Source organism: Watersipora subatra, chromosome 9, assembly GCF_963576615.1.
Source record: "Watersipora subatra chromosome 9, tzWatSuba1.1, whole genome shotgun sequence".
In the NCBI taxonomy this organism is placed as follows: Eukaryota; Metazoa; Bryozoa; class Gymnolaemata; order Cheilostomatida; family Watersiporidae; genus Watersipora; species Watersipora subatra.
The window spans coordinates 2,577,356-2,604,289 of NC_088716.1; positions in this window are offsets into that span (position 1 = coordinate 2,577,356).

The following is a 26,934-nucleotide window of genomic DNA, read 5'->3' on the forward strand; positions in this document are numbered from 1 at the left end:
GCTAGACAGTACAGTATACATATGTACAACAAAAGTATACATACGAACAACAAAAGTATACATATGAACAGCAAAAGTATACATATGAACAGCAAAAGTGTACATATGAACAGCAAAAGTATACATATGAACAGCAAAAGTATACATATGAACAGCAAAAGTGTACATATGAACAGCAAAAGTATGCATATGAACATCAAAAGTGTACATATGAACAGCAAAAGTATACATATTAACAAAATGTATACATAATTATGAACAGCATGCCTATACATATGACCAGCATGTATATACATATGAACAGCATGTAAATTCATATGAACAGCATGTATATACATATGAACCACATGCCTGTACATATTAACAGCATATATATACATATATATATATATATATATATATATATTTATATATACACATATATATATACATATACATATGAACAGCATGTATATACATATGAACAACATGTATATCCATATGAACCACATGTATATACGTATTAACAGCATATATATACATATGAACAGCATGTCTATACGTATTAACAGCATATATATACATATGAACAGCATGTCTATACATATTAACAACATACCTATATGTTTGAACAGTATATCTTTAAATAAAAACGGTAGCACGGCCAATATGAACAGCTTGTCTGTACAAACAGCTTGTCGGCAACCTTCAAATAAACCTAAAGAAAAACCAGCAACATTTATTTTTGTTAAAACACTCGAGAGAAAAATATATCTTTTCTTCTGAGCATTTTAACAGCGATCAAGTTTTGCCAATTTTAATCTGAAAACATCCTGACAATCACATCACCTAAAACTCAAAATTTTTTAGAAGACAGATTATGGCATTTGAAAGCGTAAAAATCTGTTGAGCCAGATGTGAGGAGTTCAAATCCCATAAGCTGCAATGTTTTCTCACAACCCGCAACCGTGGTTGCAGGGAGACAGACACGGCTTTTATCCTAGTAAAAAAGATTAATATCTATATTATTATAGTACCCAGTATTATATTAACAAACCCAACTTTTTTATTAAGTGTGCGTCCGTTGGTCTGCACAAACATCTTGCGTTTCTTTGTTTTCCATACTCGAAAGCACATAGATTATGATTATGAAGTTTGACTGATTTTTTGGACCAATATGTTACTGTTATTATTTTTCTAAAGATTTTGTTTGATGATACTGTGGCTGTGAATATCTGCAAAACTAAGTAATAGGCCTACATTTTCTTATAGATATACAAATCTATTTATGTGACAACCAGCTAAAATCTGTTTAGATTTTTGAACTCAGCATAATTTTATAGCTATAAATGCAGAAATCTAGATAAATATCACAACTTCTTGATATTGGTTGTTATGACCAATGATATACAGCCCCCCCAGCCTGTGTATATTACACAGCAGCTTGCCATTTTACTTCTAATATTGCATTTCTCCCATTGCAGGGGAGAGATATAAACATATAACATTTTCCTTTCAATATTGCTGTTTGTTTTACATAAAAACACCCAGTACATTACAGCTACCATTGCAGTTCTTTTATTGCACTGCAGTGTCATTCGAATGCTAATATTACATTTATCAACGGTCAGTACCCTTTCTTTTTCAATTATCACTTTGGTAGTGGGCTGTATGATGGGGGAATTACTAGTATATAAATTAAAATTAAAGAAATAAGCACAACAAAATATGAATACAAATTATTCTTGCCTCAACTAGAGCTGTTAAAATAATCGGTTAATTTAAATCCTTAGCCAATCCCCACAAACTATTTTATTAGGTTTACTCTATTCACTAGGTTGTGCAATCTGCTCTTTTTTAGACTGTTCAAAAGTGGTATTCAAACAAAATTACACAAAACCTAAAGCAACCCACTAGACTTACAATTCTGAAGGAATGTTTCTTTTTTTCATGGTACCTACGATTCTCCAATTCCAATTGTCACGGTTTGAAGCAATAGATGACCAAAAGTCAAAAGAAATAATAAATTGTGGGATCACCTAATACCACAACTGCTGCAAAACATTGCAGCAAGCACTGTGATGCATCAATAAGCAGACATGAAATATATGGCAATTGCTATGCTGCTGGAAATATCAAGCATGGGAGTTGTCCAACTATCACAGCTGATGCAATGTGAATATATGGGACAACAGTTCGATTGGGAGTTGTCTGATCGTTATAATGAAAAGCCTTTTGAATGAAAAACAGCATGAAATTGTTACGAAATCATGGTTATTATTGATCAACACCACTTAATATGAAAAATACTAACTGGTTACAACAACTATTAATGGATATTCAGCGAAGCAAACAACTCTACAGAGTATCAGGCAAAAATGGAGGTATATCGCCAATATTACAGGAGCCAGCCAAATTTATGACTTGTTGGAGCGAAGAAGCAGCCGGCGTGCACTAGATCAGTAACCAGCCATCAGTGAAAGAACCATTTACAACACTTTATTTAGTATATTTAGTTATAGCTTATAACATCATTATAGTCTAGAGAATGTTGTATTGTATGGCAGTAGAAAAATATAGCATAATTATTCATTAACTCAGATATTGTATTTTATGAGAAAATATTGATGAAATGGTTGTAAAAAGAATGGCATAATATGATAATAGTTTCTCTTGCTTCATATAAATTAGCTAGCTAGTAACGTCTTAGAACGAGGATTACTGTAAAATTAATTTTATAATGCTGCCATTGTTAGTTTTTGAGTTATGGCCAGTTTTGTACAATTTGTTGCCGGACAGAATGTTTTTCACTTCTCATTCGCTTGTCGTCATGGAATCCCAACCATAGTAAGGAATTTTAGCTCACCGCAAGAATTCTGACATATAAATTAAACAAAAGCTTACGCAAAGACTGCAAGTAAAACACAACCAACCAATGATATTTGACAATGGCTCAAGGACAAGTATAAAAGAGGGGCAAAATCAAGGGAAGAGCAGGAGAAGCTGGCAGCGAGCCAGGCAGGAGCGAGGAGAAGCTTGCAGCTAGCCAAACGGCAAAGGGGAGCCGCAAGGAAGAGCCAAGATAGGAGGATTAACATAAGCCCAAGATAGCCAAGGAGCCAGTAGCAACCAGCTCGCCGAGGATAGACTCAACAAACACGATTCACCCTAAAGGAGGTGGCAAGCCAGGAAGCCATAAAGCCCTGAGAGAAGAGAGCTAACTCAGCCGCCCCTGTTTACAGTAAGAGCTACTGCTACACGCCTAACAGATACGTACTCATTTAACCTAGTAAGGCCATAACAAACAGGGCTAAGTATATAAGCATATTGTTATTTTTGCTTGAGCTAGCAAGCCTTGACAGAATAATTGTTATTTTGACCTTTGGAGAAAAATAGAGTTCACAAACGCTTAGAAACAAACCACTGCCGTGTTATTGTCAATTATAAGATAATTACCTGCAGAGAGTTGCCCACAAGAGATAGTAGGCCTCATAATCTCAATAATACTTGATACTTGGGCGCATCGATACAGCAACGCCTTACTGTCAAAACAAATTGCAAGGATAACTATAGTAGTGCCCATCTCCATTGATGGAGTTGCTAATTCAATTTTGCTTTATAGCAACGGTCTGATTTTTGTGGAGCAGAAGTGCCATTTTGTCTGCGGTCAAAATTTGTCTTGGGAGAAATTGAACCCAAGGTCCAGAGGCTAACCATTACACATGGAACCATAGAACCATAGAACCATTGTAGTATTTCACTCAAAGGAAACTCACAAAAACAGTAAATTTCATATTATTATTAAAATATCAAAATATCATTATTAGCCTACTTTTTATATTCATTATTATAATAAATTTTAAAGAAATATAATAATTTAAATTATTTAAAGTTTCTCCCTTGACACAATCAATTTAGTTTGGGCTGTCATCGTAGTGGTAAACTTATACTTACTTACAGTTGAGCCTAAACTTGTGTATAGTTACATTTATACAAATTGATGCCAGTTAAAAATATCAGTACATATTAACTACTGGCCCTCATAACTTGTCATAGTGTTCTTCATAGTTGGTTCGGAATGGCGGACGCGTGGCGGATATTTAGTGGTTTCACCACAGCTGCCAGCGCATCTGTCATAAAAAACTCAAATGGAGTCGCTTATAATGGCTTATTTGTCGAGAACTCGTTCGAAAAATAATACAGGATGTACACATGTATTTGCTGATCATTATAATAGATAATTTCCTTTGGGTTTTTTTCAGAACATAGACGTAACTCTTACTGGAGAAATTTCCCGTACATGGTAGACGATGCAACTGATAGAACAATGTGACGCAAAACCTATCATAAATTTTAATACCTAACCACTTGGAATTTGTCATTCACGATTCATAAATGACGTTGGATGTAGTAATTAAACTCAGCCGCAAGCACTTATAACGGAAGTTCCAAAGTAGCAATTATGATTTCGCGGTGATATGACACGACGCGTACCAACCTAGGCTAACCTATTAAACTAAGGTTACTTCACCGCGAGCGTTTTATGTTTTATTATTGCGTTTCACGCTCTGGCTTAGCCTGTCTTGACAAGCTGTTGTTTTTGTGTAGTTGTCCCCCCTCGAGCGGCGAGCAACAACAGCTTGTCACAAGACGTACTGCACCTGATGCATCAGCTGCACTTATAGGGAGTTGTTATCTTCCGTCTACGCGGTTTGGCCGCGATGTTATGTTGGTCGCTCCATTGGTAATCATAACGGATTTCACGCAAAAATTTTTGTAGAAAAAAAACAAGATTACAACGTTTAACCAAAGACCAGTTTCTTTCTGTGATAAACTTCAGTAGAACTTAAGAATAAAATAAACTCAAAATAAAATCCGTAAGAGTAAATAAAACTGATACAAAAATAGAAATAAAACTGACTGAGCGCACAAAAAACGACATGTTTAGTCGCTGTTGTTGCATAAGTTCTCAAATTCTAATAAAGTTTACTGCAGAGACTGGTCGCTGGTTAAACGTTCTTACCTTAAGTTTTCTACATAGATTTTTGCGTGAAATCCGTTATGATTACCAATGGAGCGACCGGAATAACATCGCAGCCGAGCCGCCTAGACAGAAGAGAACAACTCCTTATATGTGCAGCTGATGCATCAGGTGCAGTACGTCTTGTGACAAGCTGTTGGTGCTCGCCACTCGACGGGGGGACAACTACGCAAAAACAACAGCTTGTCAAGACAGGCTAGCTCTGGCTGCGCACAAGCCATATGTCTCAAGAAGAATCTACATCTGTTGTCTGTGAGACTGTACATGTATGTGTTTAATCAATTATATACCTAATTTTCAATGATTGTGCAACAATGTATTTCATCTGTTGTGTTATACTATTTTGGCAGTATTTTTTGCTATTGGGTAAACGTAAGTTGGTCAGATCTCTTATTATCGTCATCGTTATTATTGGATTTTCCACAACTTGGCCAGTCGTAAGTGTGGGAGAACATAAATTCTTGGTAATTAAAAATAGCTGTTTCTACTAAGAACTTGTTTTGATTTCTTCACTGTAGTTTTATTGCGTTTGGCGATTCGGTGGCTAAATTTATACTTGAAGAATTGCAGTTTCACTCGAAGTTTATTAGTGTTAACTTGCGTCATGAATGACCGCTGATGTCATGGACTAAAACACCTAGCACAATATAAGCAAGGAAGACAACACTTAGAGTAAAGCCAGCCTAGTTTCACTGCATAAGGTTTTGCATAAATATATACGTCTGAAATTGTTGAAGTAGTGCAAACGTTTTACTTGTTTGCACGAGTAGGCTACTTGGTGCTTCCAAGTTATTTATAATATGAAAATGTACATGGTAGTTCCACTAGTATCGGGTTCGTTTCATGAGAATAGGTGGTACATGAAAGAACAGAAATTAAAAACGGGCTCATATCGCCAGCAATACATGCATTGTGAATGGTGGTGGTGAGAAGCAACAGAGAAGTCTGCAGTTCAAACATCGCAACATCTCATTTACTCTTCAATTACATTCAACAGAACTAGACATCAAATAACTGAGAAGCAGGAAGGTTTAGCACTCAAAACATCCAATAATACACAACTTTCAAAAGTCGGTGTCTGGCAGAAAAAGTCCATTGCAGATCTTCATATACCAAAAATTGACATATAGATGTAGCGGTTGCAGTGAAAAAATATGTTCACGATGAACATATTATTTTAACCATTTAACCTTGCTGTGATATGGGTGCGAATGTGTTTGGGCAACTGCAATCATTAAGGCATTGATGATTCATGTGTTTGTAACCAGCCCAGTGGAGAGGTTAAGATTTTTTAACATAATATTTTACAGTAGCTGCTATAAGTCAAATCCTGATATACTACAGGCTACAGTAGGCTTCAGTTTAGGCCCGCTATCACTTGTCTAAAAAATGTGTACAGTTGGAAATGTCAATATGATGGTGCGATGTTTTTAGCAATATTTCCTTCTCTCTTTCTTCTCACTGCCTCCTGTTATAGAAATAATGGGTGTTTTCATAGCAGCTTCCTTGTGCTTTTTCTTCTGCAATAAGATCTGAGCAAAGTGCCTTAATTTAATAGCTAAATTCTAGTTTTACTAGTTTAGAGGCAATAATAAGTTATAAAAAATTATTATATTGTTTTTTGTGAACTAAACAGAAAAACATGATGATTAACCAAACTGAATTAATGCAAAAACTTGAATAGCTGATTGAGGCGTTAGTGTTAAAGGCATACTTGCAACGAAATTTACATTACAGTTATTTGGTATCAAAAGATTCACCACTTCTTACTATGCTGTGTTGTAGGTACAAAATATGTCGAGATGTGATTACAAGCTCTTAAAAGCCCAAAAACCAACAGTTTATCGCCGCCATCATGAACCCGCCGTAGCTACAAATATTGGGTATTTTAAAACAGTTTTTTGTGCTTTCTCTTCTGCAATAATGTAGGAGACATAATAGTAGAGAATAATGCAAAGTTCCTTAATTCGATGGCCGAAATCCAATTTTAATAGTCACACATGTTGTACCTGTAAGCAGAAACAGACTAATTGTAACCAACAAACATTTAAGTTATAAAAAATAAATGAAAGATTAAAAATATTCTAAACTGTCAAGACCTTTCACTTTTTCATTCCACTCTCACCATCGATCATTGTACTCCTGATATTTTTTGTGAAAGTGTGATCTAATCATATAGGCTATACTTTGGTCAGTTTTTAGTCTTCCTTAAAAAATGGCCAATAGGAAAATCATGACGCTGAGACATTGCCTGACATGTGAGAACTTTTTTGGGTGTCTAAACTGTAGCCTTTGTGTAACGTATTAAACTCATATAATACTAAGTGAATGCCCTTTACATTACCCTTACATTACAATTACAATTGCAATGCCTACACTATATTACCTAACACATTACTTTTACACTATACTAGGGTTGTGCGATAGCTCGATAGTCGATTTCTATAGTCGATGTCGATAGTTGTATTTATCGATATGAATTTGTTGCCTATTTTTAGCCTATCGAAAGATCCGAAACAAATATCTCGTTATCGAATAATAAAAAATAATATAACTCGATAGTTATCGCCCTCGAATAGCTCGAACACGTGATTAACTCGAACGGATCTGTTTGGTCCGTTCCCACGCAATGATAAATTGCTTTAGATAACTCGACCTCAACTTGGTTAACTCAAACAGTTTTTTGCCCAACGGCCACTAGGACGGTTGTTATCGCTATAGAATATCACTTTATTTCAAGCCATAGAGTCAAACCTCAACTTTTAGTAGTTCTTAGACGTCGTTATTACCATCATCTGCAAAATATTTTCGATAACGACTTTTCTAAAGGTTTGCAAAAGTCAAATTTTGCCAATCATCTGATTAGCGATGGCCCTCCAAAAGCTAAGAAAAGTGAGTTTAACCTTCGAATAAACTTAAAGGAAAATCGGCAAATTTGATCTTGGTTAAAACAGTGATATACAGTCCCCTGTATATCATTCCTGGGGGCTGTGTATCATTGGTTAAAACGCTCAAAAAAGATGTCTTTTTTTCTGAGCATTTCAACAGCGATCAAGTTTGGTTTTTTTCATCTGAAAACATCCTGGCAACCACAAGACGTCAAACAACAAACCAATCTCAAGTGATAGAAAAGTCTCGATACTTTCTGATGAAATTTTTTTTAAACTTCACACTAGAAGCTTTTTAATTTGCAACAAGCCATCTATGCGTTTGATTTATATATAGTTTGTACATTTATCGACTAATAAATACATACAAAGCTTTTGTTACTCCGTGAATTCATCTGGTGAGGCTGAGAGCCCAGCATGAGATGTAATGTCGTAATGCATATTATAACCAATGTAATGAATATCTTCACTATTATTGATTGCTGTACTCAGTTGAAGGCATAATCTAATGGGTAAGCTCGTGGCCTCTAGAACTGGAAGTGCCAAGATCCAATCCTCTGTGAAGTGTATTTTTGTCACTAAAATCTGATCTCTATCACTGAAGGTTTTGCTATCATAGTGTAGTGGATTAGATTGCTGGCCTGCCGACAGGGAGGTTCTGAGATCAAATCATCTGCGAGGCAGATTTTTTATTCCTAATTTTTAAACGCAATAACTGGACTGACCACAAACATTGAGATTCATATATATGGATATACACCTTTGCAGAACTATGATCAGGCATATTTCATCCAAGTCCTTCAGCTAGCTCTACCATCATAAGCTCATTAATATACTCCTGAATATGTTATGAATAAGTCAGTTATGTTAGTTTCCAACACATTCACAACACCCAAACACTAGTTTCCATTTCAGTCAGCGCTTTTGTTATTCCCTATTTATTGGAATGACGTCATTCCAATAAGCCAAAACTTTCCTCAAGCTATTTGCAGTGTACACACAGTCACAACCAGCCAAGCTATGTTCATTAATTGTATGCAAGCTTTAATATGAAAATGATTCTGTTGAAACCTCAAGTTGAGCTGGAGGTTTTGGGAGTTGACAAAACACTTGTCAAACAGTATTTCTATGTTCTTTAGTAGTTGTGGTTTTGCTGTCTCATTCTTCACTCATCATCAGTTTTAATCTTGACTGTGAGTTTTCATGCTCTTAAAGTCTGATGAGATAAAAGGAGAAACATATCAGTTTATTTTCTAGTCTCAGATTTTGATTGCTTTCTATTCTTCAGTTGTCTTCTCTTTATCATCTATTTAGTCAGTTTACCCTATTCTACTTTTAGACTATCAAAACAATAGTCCATGACTGTTGTGTTAAGTCACATGACATATGCAACATGTCATCTTATTTGCGTTTGTACTCCTATTTTCAAATTTAAAATTTTGAACTTTTCATTCATTTGAAGCATTTACATACAGCTGCACCCGATGTTTACATTCTCAGTGCTGCTGCTTGATGCTGCCAGCCATATTTTAAAATTGGAGCAAACCATGAACTGATGATTATGTTTACTCTGACTGCCACTGTAACAGTGTATTTTTTTATAAATTTCTCATAGTTCAAGGCTATTCTGTCCCTTTAGTTGCTTACAGTCTCCAATATGACAGCTGGCATCAAAACGGTCTTGATGTTATACGGTTTTTACATTCAGGAGTTATGTGCTCCTCAATGTTCAAATAATCTGATTGTTCAGCCTCATTAACTAGCAGATCAAATAGAACAATTATGGTGCAACAATATATATCATAAATTAGGGATACTTGATTATCTATCACATAGACCTGCACATGTCTGTAAATTGGGAGTTACACTCTCCATATGCATATTGCCCTAATGATTAGAAAATGATCAATTAGTGACACTAATAAGAGCATCTGTCACGTTCATCAACCATGAATCTTCTACCACAAGCATTTCATTATCAGAGCATTTATGCTTTACGTATTTAGAGAGATTTCATGTCATTACTAATATTTATTTTTAAAGCGATATTCCCTTATTCACCACCCACAAGACTTGCTCATCTCAGCTCATCATGTACCCTGATCATCACAACTACATGTAGCTACCGTGTCTCTTGTGTAGGCTTCCTGTTACATTGTGCTGTTCCCTTCCCAGTTACTTGCTTATTCTGGCAGTTCTAGTGTCGTGCCAGATAGGTTAGTGGTTGGTTCCAGTTTCAGCATCCCATTACTTCTGTTAGAGAAGACTTAGAACATGTCATATCCAATAGAAAACAAGAGTAAGAAAAGTTTTGACTCTTTTAGAACTTTTTTACTTCAAAGAATCTCCCTGGTTTTAATTTTAAATTTTCATCATGTGTATTAAAATATATTACCGTAGAACCTCTAACTGAACGACATGGCACTCTATTTTTCAACCCTTCTTTACAGTGGGGATCAATTGGAGACGGCATTCAAATAGAGGCGGACATTGTATTTTTTTGTATGATTCATCAGAATCCTCGAAAGATAAATTTAGCCCTATTACGGTCGAAGCGAAACATAAATATTATCACTATTAAACATATTCGTATCGTTTACATTAATAACAATTTTTTTATTGTTAGCGATTAATTATCAATACAGTTTTTTGGGCCCTTTTCTACTGATCACTGATATTATGGGTTCATAAAGGTCAAAGTGACAGTCAAATAGAGGTGGTATTCAAATGTAGGTAGCGTTCAGAGGTTTTACGGTATATCAGATTTGAATTGTTATAGGGAGAGTGTTAATTTAGGATATCAAAGTTCTTTTATGTATTGCTAGTCAAAGCATCTAGAGATGTTAACAAAATGATCCCTCACTAATTTTTGTCTCCCGTTTAATATCTTCTGGTTCATCAATAGAAATAGAGCCATACCTCAACATACGAGCCTAGTTAGTTCTGGAACTTAGCTCCCATTTCAATTATCATATCTCAAAACAATTTTTCTTATGTATTTAATAAATAGGAATTAATTGGTTCCTTCCAGTAGAATAAAGAAGCTAAAGTGGATATTACAATGGAAATGTGTTTTTCATTAGTCTAATTCTCTACCTGCAGTCACAAAGTAACAAGTACATATCTAATGGTTATGGTCTACAATAAAACAACATATTTATATGCAGTACTGTATAGAGTTCTCACCTTTGAGACAGACAGTAGAGGCTGGCAGTGGTTCAGGAAATACTTGACTACAACACATTCTGAACACTACACTTTTGTCTACGCAACAGTAAATATACTTTACATTTAACTTAAATTAATTTAGCTGATTACGCATACAATTGAGAATAAGTTTTTATTTTACCTTAAGCTTATTATACATTATACATTACGCATACAATTAAAAATAACTTTTAATTTAAAAGTAAACCTTTTCGAATTTTGTCTTAGTTTTCCTTTTTTATCTTTTTCGATTAAGATAATTTTGCTTCAATTTTCGACTCTTTATTACTTTCGCTCATAGCTAGCCTTCTTTATCATTTTTATCCGCCGAGAAAGACTGAGCAATGCTGTTCTCGTAAGCATTGAAACTGTCTCGTATGCTAGTATCTCTAATTTGTCTCATATCTCAAGGCATGTATTGGCTCAGAATTCATCTCGTATCTCAAATTTCTTACCAGTTGGAACGCTCTTTTGTCGAGGCATACAGCGTTTCTTTGGTTCATTTTACAAAGGAAAAGAGGAGATGTTCATATGAAATCAATATTGCTATTTAATAATATTTTTGTACTATAATATATTACTAAATAGATTACAAAAATACTGTCATCACTGGCAGGTTTCATTGCTGATTTTTTAACCTAGTTTGACAATGAGTGTTAAATAACCTAATTTCTGTGGTGATTGTCACAAAAGGAAGAGGTGAGGGTCAGCAATATAGTAGCTCTGTGAGATTTTAAAGTTTTGCTCACAAGCTATATTATGTGACAGACAATCTGGTGAATGCCAGCTGGTCACATTGCTTGAATGCTCTCTTCATTTCCATTCACTGCTTTAAAATAGCTCAATTTGGGTGGTCTCTTCTTGTGTGGCAATAGCTAAAAACTGTCAGTTTGAGTTCAACAATAGAGGATAGTAGGTGGGCCTTGAGTGTGATACAGAGGGCTGGAGTTCAACTCTATGGTGAGACTCTCAGTAAGACAATAGTAACAAGTAATAATAGTAATTATAATAGTAATAATAGTAAAGTTTATAGTATGTTATAGCTATCAACTATAACTAGTAATTTATTAATAATACTTTGTTTATAGCTCTGTTTCTTTTAATTTCTATACCGATAGAGAAGTGGTATCACATGTTTTAATTCCTTCCCGCATCACACCTGTATTATTTATTAACGATTTTGTGTGTTTATATGGAATTCTTATGTAAGGCGCATCATGACGAGTAACAATCATGCTAATTTTTCCAGGACAGTTCAATCTTCTTTTACAATTTCAGGTCAACGGAATAAAAAGTTTGATATCATCAAGAATTTTATTACTCTTCGATAGCTACCTGAGGATTACATACGCCCAACCAAAGGTTGACAATGTACGCTCACTATACATGGGGATTATTCTGTACTTTGCTCGTATGAAACTATGTCATCTGCGGAGGAACTTTGGCTGAATGACAGATCAAGTTGACTTGGAGGGTATGTCATATGATATTTGGTTTATAATTTAGAATTGTTTACTACTAAAATTACTGTGAAACTTTTATTTGAATGACATTGCATTCTATTTTTAACCTTTCCCCTATTTATAATAGCTGTCAAATAGATAGTGGTGTTGTATTTTACAAATAGCTCGTCTGAATTTTTAAAGCTAAGTTTGACCCTTTGTCAGGCGAAGTGAATGTCTTAACCCTTAATGTCATTAACTCTTTTGAAAGCAATAAATCTGCTAACTTGTTGATGATCTCTAAATAACAAACTTGGGAAGCTGAGTAATATCTCTACTAGTTGATATCTATTGCTTGCAATTAACCCGCGATGGTGCGTATAGCAGGTGATTCTGTTGCCCTGCCTTGCAATTTGTTAGTGCTTCGAATTTTTTATTTTGTTATAAGTTTGGAGGTATAATATCATGCTATACTATATTTAACATAGTTGCATACAAGCTCATTGCATTCATAGATATGTTTGCTGCAGTTTGCAGTCAAAACTGACAGGATAACCGCAATGATGCTATTAAATAATATATGCTATAAATCTGGAACTTTACAAGCTTTATAGTAATAATTTATCAGATGTTACAAATGTATACATTCACGAACAAGCGACAAACAAACCATACTTATTACCTGCAGAAACAAAAATTAAGATTTTTGAAACTGAATATTTGCTCGTTAGCTTCGCCAATTGTGTTCCGATTGTTGCATTCGATAGAACAAACATCTTCTGGCTATTCAATACCTTACATAATGTTTTCTGATCTCAACTCTTCTTCTGCGCCGCTGAACTAAGTGATATTAACGTTCAAACAACTTTTTGAGCAGAGCGAGACAACTACGCGTTGCATTTCGTGCAAATGATAAACCTATAGTGGCATCGCTAAGCACAACTCTTAGACTAAAATTAGTCACTCACATACCATCATAAATGTAAACCGTTTTTTACATACATCAAAGTATCAATACCGTGTCAAACCAACGATCTACTTTTAGCAGGGCAGTATCTACCTGTTTGAAAATGGTACTGCAGGAAAAGTCTAAGAGAGGTACCGAACGCCCTCTCAGTTGCGGGAGGGGGATCTGGGATCCTCCTCCGGAAAAATCTTTAGTATGTACATGTATAACTAGTCAAAATGGTGCAAATCTAGCACACTTGGCTCCTGATGGGCACATGTTCTAACAGCAAATTTTTATAAATATAAAACTGTTTATTGAGATTGTCTCTAACAACGCTGATTAAAAATACAATGTGAATGAGAGCTGCTAAAGGGGTTGGTCACAGCTAGCATGAGGTAGAATTATCACCAGGTACAATGCTGTATGGTGTAGGAGACGAGTAGTCTCCTATGAAATAATTTATTTAAATAATACCGTATTTTAGAGTTGAATGGTAAAATTAATAGAGCACCATGTTAAAAATAATGCACTTATACTGTAGTCTATAATACTGAGCAAGTAGTAGTAGATTTAAGTTTGAGCTATCAAATAATATTTTATTTTACCGTTTGGAAAGTCAAGCCGATGTTGACTGGTATTTTCAGCTTTTATTCTTTTCCAAGGAGGCGCGATTTCTTTAGCACAAAGCAACGCCTTTCGGGTAATCGTTTCATATCTTAATTTATCAACTAATATCTTATTGATGATATTTAAAATTTACTAGCATTCATATCCTTTGTTTAACGTTACGAGACGGCAGCTTAATAAACGTCTACCGAAAGCGACATAAATGCCGTTTCCCCACGCAACTGATAAACGACATTTTGGTCATTTCGCCAGCCAAAGTGTTAAAATCAATAAAAAATGACATGAATTCCGGGATTTTTATCTTCACAAAATGGTACTACCATGGCAGTAGCTGCAGTATAGGATGATACGGCCCTGACGATTAGTCTAACACAGATATTATTCATTTTTACGGTGTTGCTTTTAAAGCTAATTATAATCATTTGTTATTAATGGAACCGAGTCATTATTACTACAATTTGGAGAGCAATTTTTTACTGGTCACTCGCTATTATGGGTTTGTAAAGTTAAAAAAATGTCAAAGTGATGTTCAAATGGAGGTAACGTTCATTTATAGGTTTTACAGTAAATTAAAAAATTGAAAAGAATTTATCTACTGCTTTTTGATTGCAGATGCTAATACCAAACTTTGTCTTTAGAAAAGTTGTAATAATACGTAAATAGTGTTCACTCACCGCTAACTTGCCTTGTCACATGATAAACTGACCAAAGATAAAATATCTAATTTTATTGATTTAAGCAGGCGTACCTTATCACAATTATGGCCACATTTTGCAATGAGCAGACAAATCCTTATTTCAAACAAAACTTCATGTGTCTTTGAAAAGTGTAACAAGCTTTCAAGCATCCTTGACCTCAATACTGTTTATTATCTGCCCTTAAACTGAGTGTTAGGTATTTGGGAATTTATCTGAGAAACAGTAGCCTTAATTTGTAGACATTGACTAGTACCTGCCTCTAGCTATCTTACTATGTGTGACATTGGCTAGCAAGTGTCTATAAGTTATGCACTGTTGTTGCTATCTCAGTGTGAGTGCCTGATATGCTGGGATTATTAACATACATGTACTTACTTGAGTCTTTAAATATTTTCATTAAATATTTACTGTTTGTGATTGATTATTACTAAAATGTAATATAAAACATTGTACTTAGTACCTACATGTTAATCAAAGACGGATATTTATCTTGAGTTCTATTCAATTTTAGCAACACGGATTGTATAAAGGTTTATTTGATAAAAAATTGCTATTCGTCACATTACTGCCAGTGGTCACAATGTGAATATTTATATTGTCCGAGGCAATTCTGTTACTAGTAAAAGTAACATTATGTTTGTTATTTTATTATATGAAGTAAAGCAGATAAATCTCACTTGAAATAATAAACAGAAAGTGAAACTAGCCAATTACAAGGCTGTATAACCAGCCAATCATGAAGCTGCAGTAACAATTAGCTCCTGTTCCTTTATTCAATATCTTATAAATTCATCACGAATCACTGTTTGAGTAACTCTTATTCAGCTCAGCCAATCAGGAGACAGATAACATTGTTATAACCAGCTACAAGCTATAAAGAAGCCTGTAGTAGTCAGAGCATGTGACAAACAGAATAGCAACAGGTGAGTATAACTTATATATTATATTAGCATATGTTGATATTGTACTTACTGGGAATAATAGAGTAGATGAGGAGAGACACTGTGTCAGTGTGATTATAATATAACTCTGACCTCCTGAGACTATCACTCTCTACCCTGAGGAGACTCATAGAGTCTGTCATGTAGTGAGGTTAAGTTAAGGTCAGGAGGCTCTGGTCACATTCCTCAGTCATATCCAGACCAGCAAATACTTCCTACTGCAGATATTTCATGTTTCTCAGCTCTGCCAGAGTCTGACATCCCTGGACTCATTTTTATACTCTGTAAATATCCAGGGTTCACCTGCAGCCACTCTGTTATGGTTGGCAGCTTTCCAACTCTGCAGTTGAGTCACATTTTGTACTCATTTCTCTATCATATTTTACTGTATGCAGCAGCTAATAGAGTGCAGTACATATGTTACAGTTAAACATGGAAGGATTGTTGAAGAAGTATGTGAGAGAGAGAAATATGAAGATTAGTGCTTTGAGGGCAGCCTTAGAATCAGTCCAACCAGCTGAGTTACTGAGGCTACTGATTACTATCAAGCATGACTCATGGACAGCTGTTATGAGAGCTGCAGCAGGAGCCCACACAGAAATCTGTCGTCTGCTTCTCTCACCAATCAGAAGAACAGCAGACGAGTTGCTCTGGATGAAGAGGGAGGATGGATGGACAGCACTACACTTTGCTGTATGCTGGGGAGACAACAGTGAGTGTGTAGAGTTGCTGATAGACACAGTGAGTGATGAGAGGAAGTACGAGTTTGTATCTGAGAAGGATGTATATGGTAACACAGCTATAGCACTGGCTGCAGGGTGGGGAAGGAGCAAGTGTTTAGAGTCTCTCCTCTACAGCTTCTCCTCACTACAGAGAGACTCCCTATTAAACATACAGGATAACAGCCTCTACACTCCACTACACAGGGCAGCATACAATGGAGATACAACTGCTCTGAAGGTCATGTTAGGATCCGTGTCTCTAGTGACTGTCTCTTCAATCCTCAACATAAAGAATAGTGACAAAAGGACTCCATTGGAGGAAGCTGAGTTTATGGAAAAGAAGGAATCATCAGAGCTGTTAAAGAGATGGCAGCTGAAGTCAGTAGTAGAAGGTAGGATTGTTATACAGTGTGATACCAGCTACTCACTTGAACTGTTCTACTGCTAAACTCTTCAGTCTCAGCAACTTTCTACTGAAAATCTAAACTAAATGCTAGTAATTCATTCATTGTATACATTTACTGTTGAACCCTTGGACATACCCTGGATAATTGCATCTCTATTTTCCTGTAAACTCACTGAGTCTTGCATAGACAGAGTGCTGCTTGTCTCCAGCTGAACAGTTTATAGTCTGAGTATTTAAATTAATAATAATATTCAAAACTGGTAGGATTGAAGTGATGTTAGCAGCTCTTTAAATATCAACTCCTTGTAGCAGACTCAGTAGCTTGGCTCTCGTGTTCCACACTATTCTGTCTGTTAATATTTCTGTATTTTGAAATGTCTGAGATGTGAAGAATTTAACACAATAGTAATGATACTATGATTATTGTATGTAGTGGTAGACTAGTGAGTCATTCCTTCAAGCTGAGGTTAAAGGTTAAACATTACACTCCTTTTTATGAATAGCTAATCATCTATGCAGCAGTTTTTGAAGGAAAGTAGAAAGTATTACAACCATATTTTACACTGCTGTAGATTATCCACAGCATTTTAATTGTTCCTAACATAACATGACTCTGTCCTTTGTCATGTTTAGTAGTTAACTGAGTGACAGACTAAAGTACATATTGTAGCAGCTTCTTGCTTTAATATTCAGACTTTAAATCTATAACAATACTAATCTTTGATATAAATATTAAAATTAGGTTAACTTTTTCTTATTTTACAAACTCTAAGATAATGTGTGCTTCCATTTTCTATGGCAAATGCTAACAGGACCAACTACTATGGTGCTGAGTTCTGTTAGAGTTTCATATTTACTGGTGCTGCTTAGAGAATTCCTTATCAAACAGCAAGATTAGTTTTACCAGAGGCTTGACACCTTAAGACTGGTAGACGTGAAATGAGCTTCATTTTCTTCTTAGATTTTATTCGATCTACACTTATCTTTAATATTTTATCTTAATAGTAGTAGCAGCTCGACCGCTACTACTATTGCAACTCTCGTCTCTTAAAACAAGCTGCAAGCTTTAGCAACCTGCCTGCCAGCCTTATGCCTGCTTACCAGCCACATCTGCTGGCACCTGCTTTTTCTGTGTCTATCTTACCGTGTCCACCGCTTGCTTGACCGTGCTTGTCTGCCACCCAGTTTGCCCGCCCGATTGGCAGAATCAATCACGTCATTTGTGTCGCTGCCAAGCTGACAACGATTTCTCGCTTTTGCCTCCTAGTAGACAATGGTTATATGTTCTGGTCATTAAATAGACGAATTGATTGCCCTGTCTGCAAGCAAGCCTGCTCACTTTCACCGAGTCAAAAAATGATCTCAAGCTATGCTGCCAAATCCACAATGTTCGCACGTTTTGCCTCCAAGTCGACCATGATTGCGTGTTTTTGTGGCGAGTGTTTGATTTTATCGCACTAATATGGAGTTTGTCTGCCAACCGGCCGCCCGTGTCAGCCAGCCTGCATAAATATCTGCCAGCCGGGCTCATCAAGACAATTCTTTATGCTTGCAGCTTGAGTCTGAATTCTGCTGAGCATATCTGTCAGGCCAGCCTGCCTCTGCTCGCAGGCTCCTGCCTCTGTGCCTGCCTGCCTCTGCACCCCTCTTTCTATACACCCCTTTGCTTCTACACCCCTCCGCCTTTACACTTCTAGAATCGCCTGTGTCTCTATGGCTCTATGTACTATCCACATGTTCTTTTTTATTATATTGCAGCATTGGAAAACGCTAAGCAACAGATAAAAACATTGCAAGAGAGACATGACCAGAAACTTTCCGCTCTACAGAGAGAAAGTGACCAGAAACTTTCCACTCTACAGAGAGAAAGCGACCAGAAAATTTCCGCTCTACAGAGAGATAGTGAGCAGAAAGTCTCTGCTCTACAGGAAAAAACTGAACAGCAGGCAGGAGGTAACTTCCTATGTAAATGTCTTACTAGTCCATTGTTAGTATAGTACTGAGGAAGAGAAGTCAGTGGGGATAGACTAGTGAGTCATTCTTTCAAGCTGGTTTTTAGATATGAAACAATACACTTCTGTACTATGAGACAATATGTGTTATCTCTTCTGTGGCAGGTGTATTAGGAACAGCTAGTGTGATGTTTCATTTTGGAGGAATTTAATATTTGTTAGTTCTTGGAGGATTTCTTACAAAAAACATCAAAATTTATTTTTGTGTGGCTTGGCTGGCAATAACTACAAAGTTTTATAACTTTTAAAAGAATTAAATTTTTCCTAAGGAATCGCGGATGGCTTATGCGTGTAGCACACTAAGTGCTGCTTCAATGCATCTAGTGGCCAGTCGCTATTCAGCCAGGGAAATAAGCTTACTTTTGAATTAGAGTGAGTGTATTGAAACTTCATCAAGCAACCAGCCTGCTGGAATGCATAGGTGTGCCATGTTCACAAAAGTTTCGCCTTGCAAGAAGCTCGATCAAGCTTGCAGCGTTTAGCTAGCTGAGCAGTCAAGCTATTATTAGTAGTAAGCTGGCCTCGGCTCCTACAAAAAGCACCCAACAGCCTATTTGCCCCACCTGCTTGGAAGTCAGCCAGCCAACCTGTCACAAGCTTACGCGAGTTCATGAAGCTCATGCGCTTTTGATTTCAAGTAAAGGCCGATTGCGCAATTTAACTGCTGAGTACACGACTCTATCATACTCCACACGCTCGCACTCCGCATAATCTTATTCTATATTTTAAAATGTCTGAGATGTGAAGAATTTAACACAATAATAATGATACTATGATTATTGTATGTAGTGGTAGACTAGTGAGTCATTCCTTCAAGCTGAGGTTAAAGGTTAAACATTACACTCCTTTTCATGAATAGCTAATCATCTATGCAGCAGTTTTTGATGGAAAGTAGAAATTATTACAACCATATTTTACACTGCTGTAGATTATCCACAGCATTTTAATTGTTCCTAACATAACATGACTCTGTCCTTTGTCATGTTTAGTAGTTAACTGAGTGACAGACTAAAGTACATATTGTAGCAGCTTCTTGCTTTAATATTCAGACTTTAAATCTATAACAATACTAATCTTTGATATAAATATTAAAATTAGGTTAACTTTTTCTTATTTTACAAACTCTAAGATAATGTGTGCTTCCATTTTCTATGGCAGATGCTAACAGGACCAGCTAGTGTGGTGCTGAGTTCTGTTAGAGTTTCATATTTACTGGTGCTGCTTAGAGAATTCATTATCAAACAGCAAGATTAGTTTTACCAGAGGCTTGACACCTTAAGACTGGTAGACGTGAAATGAGCTTCATTTTCTTCTTAGATTTTATTCGATCTACACTTATCTTCAATATTTTATCTTAATAATAGTAGTAGCTCGACTGCTACTACTATTGCAACTCTCGTCTCTTAAAACAAGCGGCAAGCTTTAGCAGCCTGCCTGCCAGCCTTCTGCCTGCTTACCAGCCACATCTGCTGGCACCTGCTTTTTCTGTGTCTATCTTACCGTGTCCACCGCTTGCTTGACCGTGCTTGTCTGCCACCCAGTTTGCCCGCCCGATTGGCAGAATCAACCAAGGTCATTTGTGTCGCTGCCGAGCTGACAACGATTTCTCACTTTTGCCTCCTAGTAGACAATGGTTATATGCTCTGGTCATTAAATAGACGAATTGATTGCCCTGTCTGCAAGCAAGCCTGCTCACTCTCACTGAGTCAAAAAATGATCTCAAGCTATGCTGCCAAATCCACAATGATCACACGTTTTGCCTCTAAGTTGACCTCGATTGCGTGTTTTTGTGGTGAGTGTTTGATTTTATCGCACTATGGAGTCTGTCTGCCAACCGGCCGCCCGTGTCAGTCAGCCTGCATAAATATCTGCCGGCCATATAGCCGGGCTCATCAAGACAATGCTTTATGCTTGCAGCTTGAGTCTGAATTCTGCTGAGCATGCATATCTGTCAGGCCATCCTGCCTCTGCTTGCAGGCTCCTGCCTCTGCGCCTGCCTGCCTCTGCACCCCTCTTTCTATACACCCCTTTGATTCTACACCCCTCCGCCTTTACACTTCTAGAATTGCCTGTGTCTCTACGGCTCTATGTACTATCCACATGTTCTTTTTTATTATATTGTAGCGTTGGAAGACGCTAAGCAACAGATAAAAACACTGCAAGAGAGACATGACCAGAAACTTTCCGCTCTACAGAGAGAAAGTGACCAGAAACTTTCCGCTCTACAGAGAGATAGTGAGCAGAAAGTCTCTGCTCTACAGGAAAAAACTGAACAGCAGGCAGGAGGTAACTTCCTATGTAAATGTCTTACTAGTCCATTGTTAGTATAGTACTGAGGAAGAGAAGTCAGTGGTGATAGACTAGTGAGTCATTCCTTAAAGCTGGTGTTTAGATATGAGACATTACACTTCTGTACTATGAGACAATATGTGTTATCTCTTCTGTGGCACGTGTATTAGGAACAGCTAGTGCGATGTTGCATTTTGGAGGAATTTCTTATTTGCTAGTTCTTGGAGGAAATCTTACAAAAAACATCAAAATTTATTTTTGTGTTGCTTGGCTGGCAATAGCTACAAAGTTTTATAACTTTTAAAATAATTAAATTTTTCCTAAGGAATCGCGAATGGCTTATGCGTGTAGCACACTAAGTGCTGTTTCAATGCATCTAGTGGCCAGTCATTATTCAGCCAAGGAAAGAAGTTTGCTCTGGAATTAGAGAAAGTGTATAGAAACCTTTGTCAAGCGACCAGCCTGCTGGAATGCATAGATCCGCATGTTCACGAATGTTTTGCCTTGCAAGAAGCTCGATCAAACTTACAGCGTTTAGCTAGCTGAGCAGTCAAGCTATTATTAGTAGTACGCTGGCCTCGTCTCTTACAAAAAGCACCTAACAGCCTGTTTGCCCCACCTGCTTGACAGTCAACCAGCCAACCTGTCGCAAGCTTGCGCGAGTCCATGAAGCTCATGCGCTTTTGATTTCAAGTAAAGGCCGATTGCGCAATTTCACTGCTGAGTACAGGAATCGATCGCACTCCACATAATCTGCCTGCCTACTTGTGTGTAAGATTGCCAGCCTCTACGCTACTATATACAATGTACATAAAGTATATTTATAGAACAGCTCAAGACTGAGCTCGGCCACCCACACTCTCCAGGCCAGCTTGTTTCTGTCTCTAGGCACTTGCCTTTGCCTCTAGGCACTTTCCTCTGTGACCCACTCACTGCCTCTGCGCTTCTACATATATCCTTGCTTCTACACCCCTCAGTCTCTGCGCTACCATTTACATTCCTGCCTTTATGCCCATTCATTCAGTTCCTTCTGTAATTAATAATGCATGTGAAAGCCTTGTTAGCATGTAAATGTGCTAAAGTACATCTACTCACCAATGTATTCAGCATCTGCTGTCATTGTCAAATGTGAGCAGTGGAAGTGTTGAATATCTATCAGCAAGTTTTTTTTTCACTCTGCTTCAGCTTTGGATGACGCTAGACACTAGACTAGTAGACACTAGACGCTAGCTTGTTGTTTCTGTAGTTGACAATGCATATGAATGCTTTGTTAGCAGGTAAATGTGCAAAGGTACATATACGCACCAATGTGAGCATTGTCTGCTGCGATTGTCAGGTGTGAGCAATGAAAATGTTGCACATCTATCAGCAAGTTCTTTTTTCACAATGTTGTAGCATTGGATGACGCTAGACAACGAATAACAACACTGCAAATAGAAAGTGACCAGAAAGTATCAGCTCTACAAAGGCATACTCAGCAGCAAGCAGAAGGTAACTTCCTATGTTATTGTTTCGTTAGTCCATTGTTAGTGTAGTACTGAGGGAGAGAAGTCTGTTGCTTATGCAATTAACAATGCAGATCAGAGTCAGAGGATCTATGTAGGTCAGAGGTCTATTTACATCCAAGAACAAATATAAGCAGTAGCAGTGTGGCAGAAAGTAACAGAAAGTTTTTTATGCTCACTTTTATAGCATTGGTTGAGGCTAGGCGGCAAGTAACAACGCTACAGGAGGACAGCGAGAGAATGTTGTCATTAGTACAGGAAGAGGCTAGACAGCAGAGAGCAGGTACTTTTATTTTGTATAAGCCCTATAAGACTATTTACTCTCCACCTCATATCTTGACTATCTAGTATCATTCAATGCTAGTAACCTATAAATTACCTGCTAGTATATATTATACTAGCTGTGGTATTGCTCTGATGGTCTGATTATATAAGGCTGTGGTTGATCAATCATGGCTCACTCCTGGTAACTTCATGTAGAAATGTTGATGCTGCTTGAGTTATATAATGTGTGAGAATTTACTGCGTAAGTTCATGGTGTTAAATCAAAATGGTGGCAGTTTGACTTTTAGACTGTTTTAACAGATTGATAGAGGTTTGTCATTGATAAAAGTAACCCTTGTTTATATCAATTATGATGACGAATGTCTGTTTATTCAGATTTGGCTGCTACTCAGCGGAGGCTGGAACAATTCGCTGCGTACCTACAAACTCCAGGTGATACAAATTTAACAGGCAATCAATGTCACCACCCGGATAGTTAATAGCGTGGCAGCTGAGACTGACAATCTACCCAGACAGACACTAGAGATGCCGAGTGACCTACGTTTTAGCCCAACTAGCCAATGAGCAATGACAAGAGAAATGACCAGCCAGCCCTCAAACCAGAGGGCAGGCTTATAGTAAATAAGGACACACGCGCGAGCCCCACTAGACACGCATTGTCAAAGTGATCACATCATCTTGTTCTCTGTATTGTAATACTTCCTGTTTGCATTTTATTATTCTTGATTAAATATACTTATTCTTTCAACCTTCTATCTTCATCCATATGCAATGAACCGCTAGACTTTCTTTAACAATCACAATATATAACTAAATCTCTTCTTTTAAAATTCATAACTTTGCTATTTGAAGCAGCAATAAAGTCACGTTGATGAACATGAAAACTTGTGGGTAATTTCATGCAAAAGTACACCAGATTAAATTTTACTGTTTGTATAATATGCAAAGAGCTGACGGCTGTCTCGCCTCCATTAATTGAGTTGACAGGTGCTCCTTTCTGTCGCCATGATCTGGTGGAATTATTGACACAAATGGTAGAGATAAAATATATAATTCGCTGGATCTCTTGGCAACAGCCGGCATTATGGGTGTTGCAATGCTCGGATAAGACAGTCATTGACGTGGATTGTATACATAAGGAGTCTGAATGTTGACAGTTTTATTTATTAAATGATAAGACATCAGGGGGCATTGTAGTTGTAGTTACAATGTGATCTAGTTTATCAGAGCTTTGATGCCAGCCATGATTAGTCCACCTGTGGCCACCTGTCTGGTTCACACACTTCAGCTACCTGTCATGGTTGTCACTTTGAATAATACCAGATGAGGAATAAACATTCTTATAACAAAGTTCATAAAAAGAGAAAAGAATCCAACTGACGTTTGAGCTCTTAGCTAAGCAATTCATGCTGATTGGTACAGAAAAATTGAATTCACAAACTGGAACTGGATTGTTATGAATTTTGTTCCAAGCCATATTGTGCATCAGGTAAAACGCATTCACTCAACAGGATGTTTACGCCTGATGCACCTTAATAAACTAAATTACCTTCCGTAATAAATATAATGATATTCGCTAGCACAGTGTCATATATTCTGTCAATAACCAGTCTTTAAACAATGTATAACACAGATCAAAGGTTAGCATAGATGATTGAGATATCTAGCAAATACATACAAGTTGTCTTCTTGCTACAGACTTGTTCTACATTGGTTTGGGAGTTACGACCTCGCGTTTTAGATGGAATATTGTGAAGTGGTAGCATTATGACAGAAGACCTGTGGTAAATACAAATGGTAAATGAAAAGAGAAATATAATGAATTTACTCAAATAATAAGTAAAAATACATCACATCTACCACAATGTACTCTGCTGTAGTCTAACATTTGTTTACATGCTTTCACACTAGCAAAAGTTGACTTGATAAAAAAAATTGATATATTATTTAAAATTCAGGGAACTGGTTAAAAGTTTACACATACTATTAAAAGCCAATAGAGAACAGAGAGAGACCAGGTGAAGTAGGGCATCACAATGTACATAACCTATACAAATACAACACAGTAACCTATTACCAAATACAATGTTTATCAACAAAGACTCCGAGGGAAGTTTATTTAACTATGGTAGCACTTCATGGCAGGATCTTCAGAGGGTAACACTGTTGCTAAGGGAAGACAACTTACGTGGCAAAATAAATCTGATATGAAAATACTAATAACAAAAGGGTTAAGCATGAAAATAGACCAACAAGGAAAAATAATAAAAATGAAATAAAGCTAGAGGAGCCAAGTAAGGGCTCTGATAAAAAAGGTACGGTAGATGCTCCTATAAGAGGAGTTCCAGACAACTTAAAGAATTTATGTGAAGTTTTTGTGTTGTACTACATAAAAAATTTTTATAATTCAAAGAGTCAAGCGGATGTGTTTTCAATTTCAACTTAAATGTTAACATATCTTTTCGCATTTGCTAGAAAAAGGATGACATGTGTGAAGCGTTACATCTATGATATTTACAACTTCCAAGACATTCTAGTTCATCGTGATAGATCGTCAGATGTATCGACAAAAATGGTAATAAGTACCTGCAGAATTGTTTATAAATACTGAATATCGATAGAATGGTGCAAATGTTACAGTGTCGGTCAAACAATCTGAATGTCACAAGTTGAAATATCGTCAAAAGTTATCTGTTATCTCAACCTTGACCCTTGCATACAGATAGACGACAAACAGGCAGTACCTCTTATAATATTATAAATATTTTGTTGTTTCGGTTTATTTGACACATAAATTATTTGTTATTAGTTTTACTTTGCAGAATATACTTTGTTGTTTAGAAAAAATAAGCAAATCATTGTTAATGAATATCAAAGATGGTCATTTCCCATGAACTTTTTATAAAATTACGGCAGCCTTGGTTCATAAAACCAGTAAGATTTAGCGGTTAAAAAAAAAGTTGTCTATGCAAACTAATAATAGAGCAGTTATGGTGCAGCCCACCAATTAGAAGAGTTAAGTATAGTTTTTCCTTTTTCTTTGGCCCAAATGGTTAGTTTGAAAGGCTATTGGAGTAGATTAGCCAATTTACCTGTATTTCACATCCTTATAAATCCCCACATTGTAAACTTTCCTGGAACATATTATTTAAGTCGTAGAAGCGCTTACTGTACTCTGAAGTATTACTACTGTGTTAAACAAAGAACTATTATTAGCCTGAGGCGATTAATCCAATCCATTACAATTCTCCATCACCAGAGACCCGGCCCTCTCATGAAGATGTGGTGAAGATGTTGAGAAGGCCAAAGGAAGCACACACAATTCAGTGAAATGAGCAGATGGCCATCTGACAAGGGCACCAAAAAGAGCCTCCCCTATTTGCACCGGAAGACTGAATCTGGCTTCTGAATAAAAGAAAAAAATGAGGGGACCATCCCAAATTTAAAGTAAAGTTTGTAGGGCCTTTCCCAGTAAAAATTATTTGGTCAAACCATACTTGCGTAGTATAACGGCGGGGCCAGTCTTTGGTGCAGAATGAAAGCAGGCAAAAACCATTCCATGTTTGTCCGGAGAAGCTTTGACAGACACATGCCACCATAGAGCCAAGAAAATGCCCCAACATGCAAGGGATGCAGGCTCGGAGCCTAGAGGAAAAAGAAGAGATTGAGATGGAAAAGCAAAGATCAAAGGCTTACACTTCCCTTGCATTTAGTAAATAACTGGAAGGCCAACTGCAAGAGATCCGAAGGAGCCAGGAACTGGAGAAATGACTGTAACAAGAAAAAATTCTAGGAGAGCCAGCTGAGCCCGTGAGTCCAGCACCATTCTAGCTTCCTGGTCGCTAGCGAAAAACACCTTGAGTGAGTAAGTACAACTCCTGGCCACGAAATTTTTTTCCCAAACAGTTTCACCTATGACAGTAAAATCTTGGTTTTTGATTGG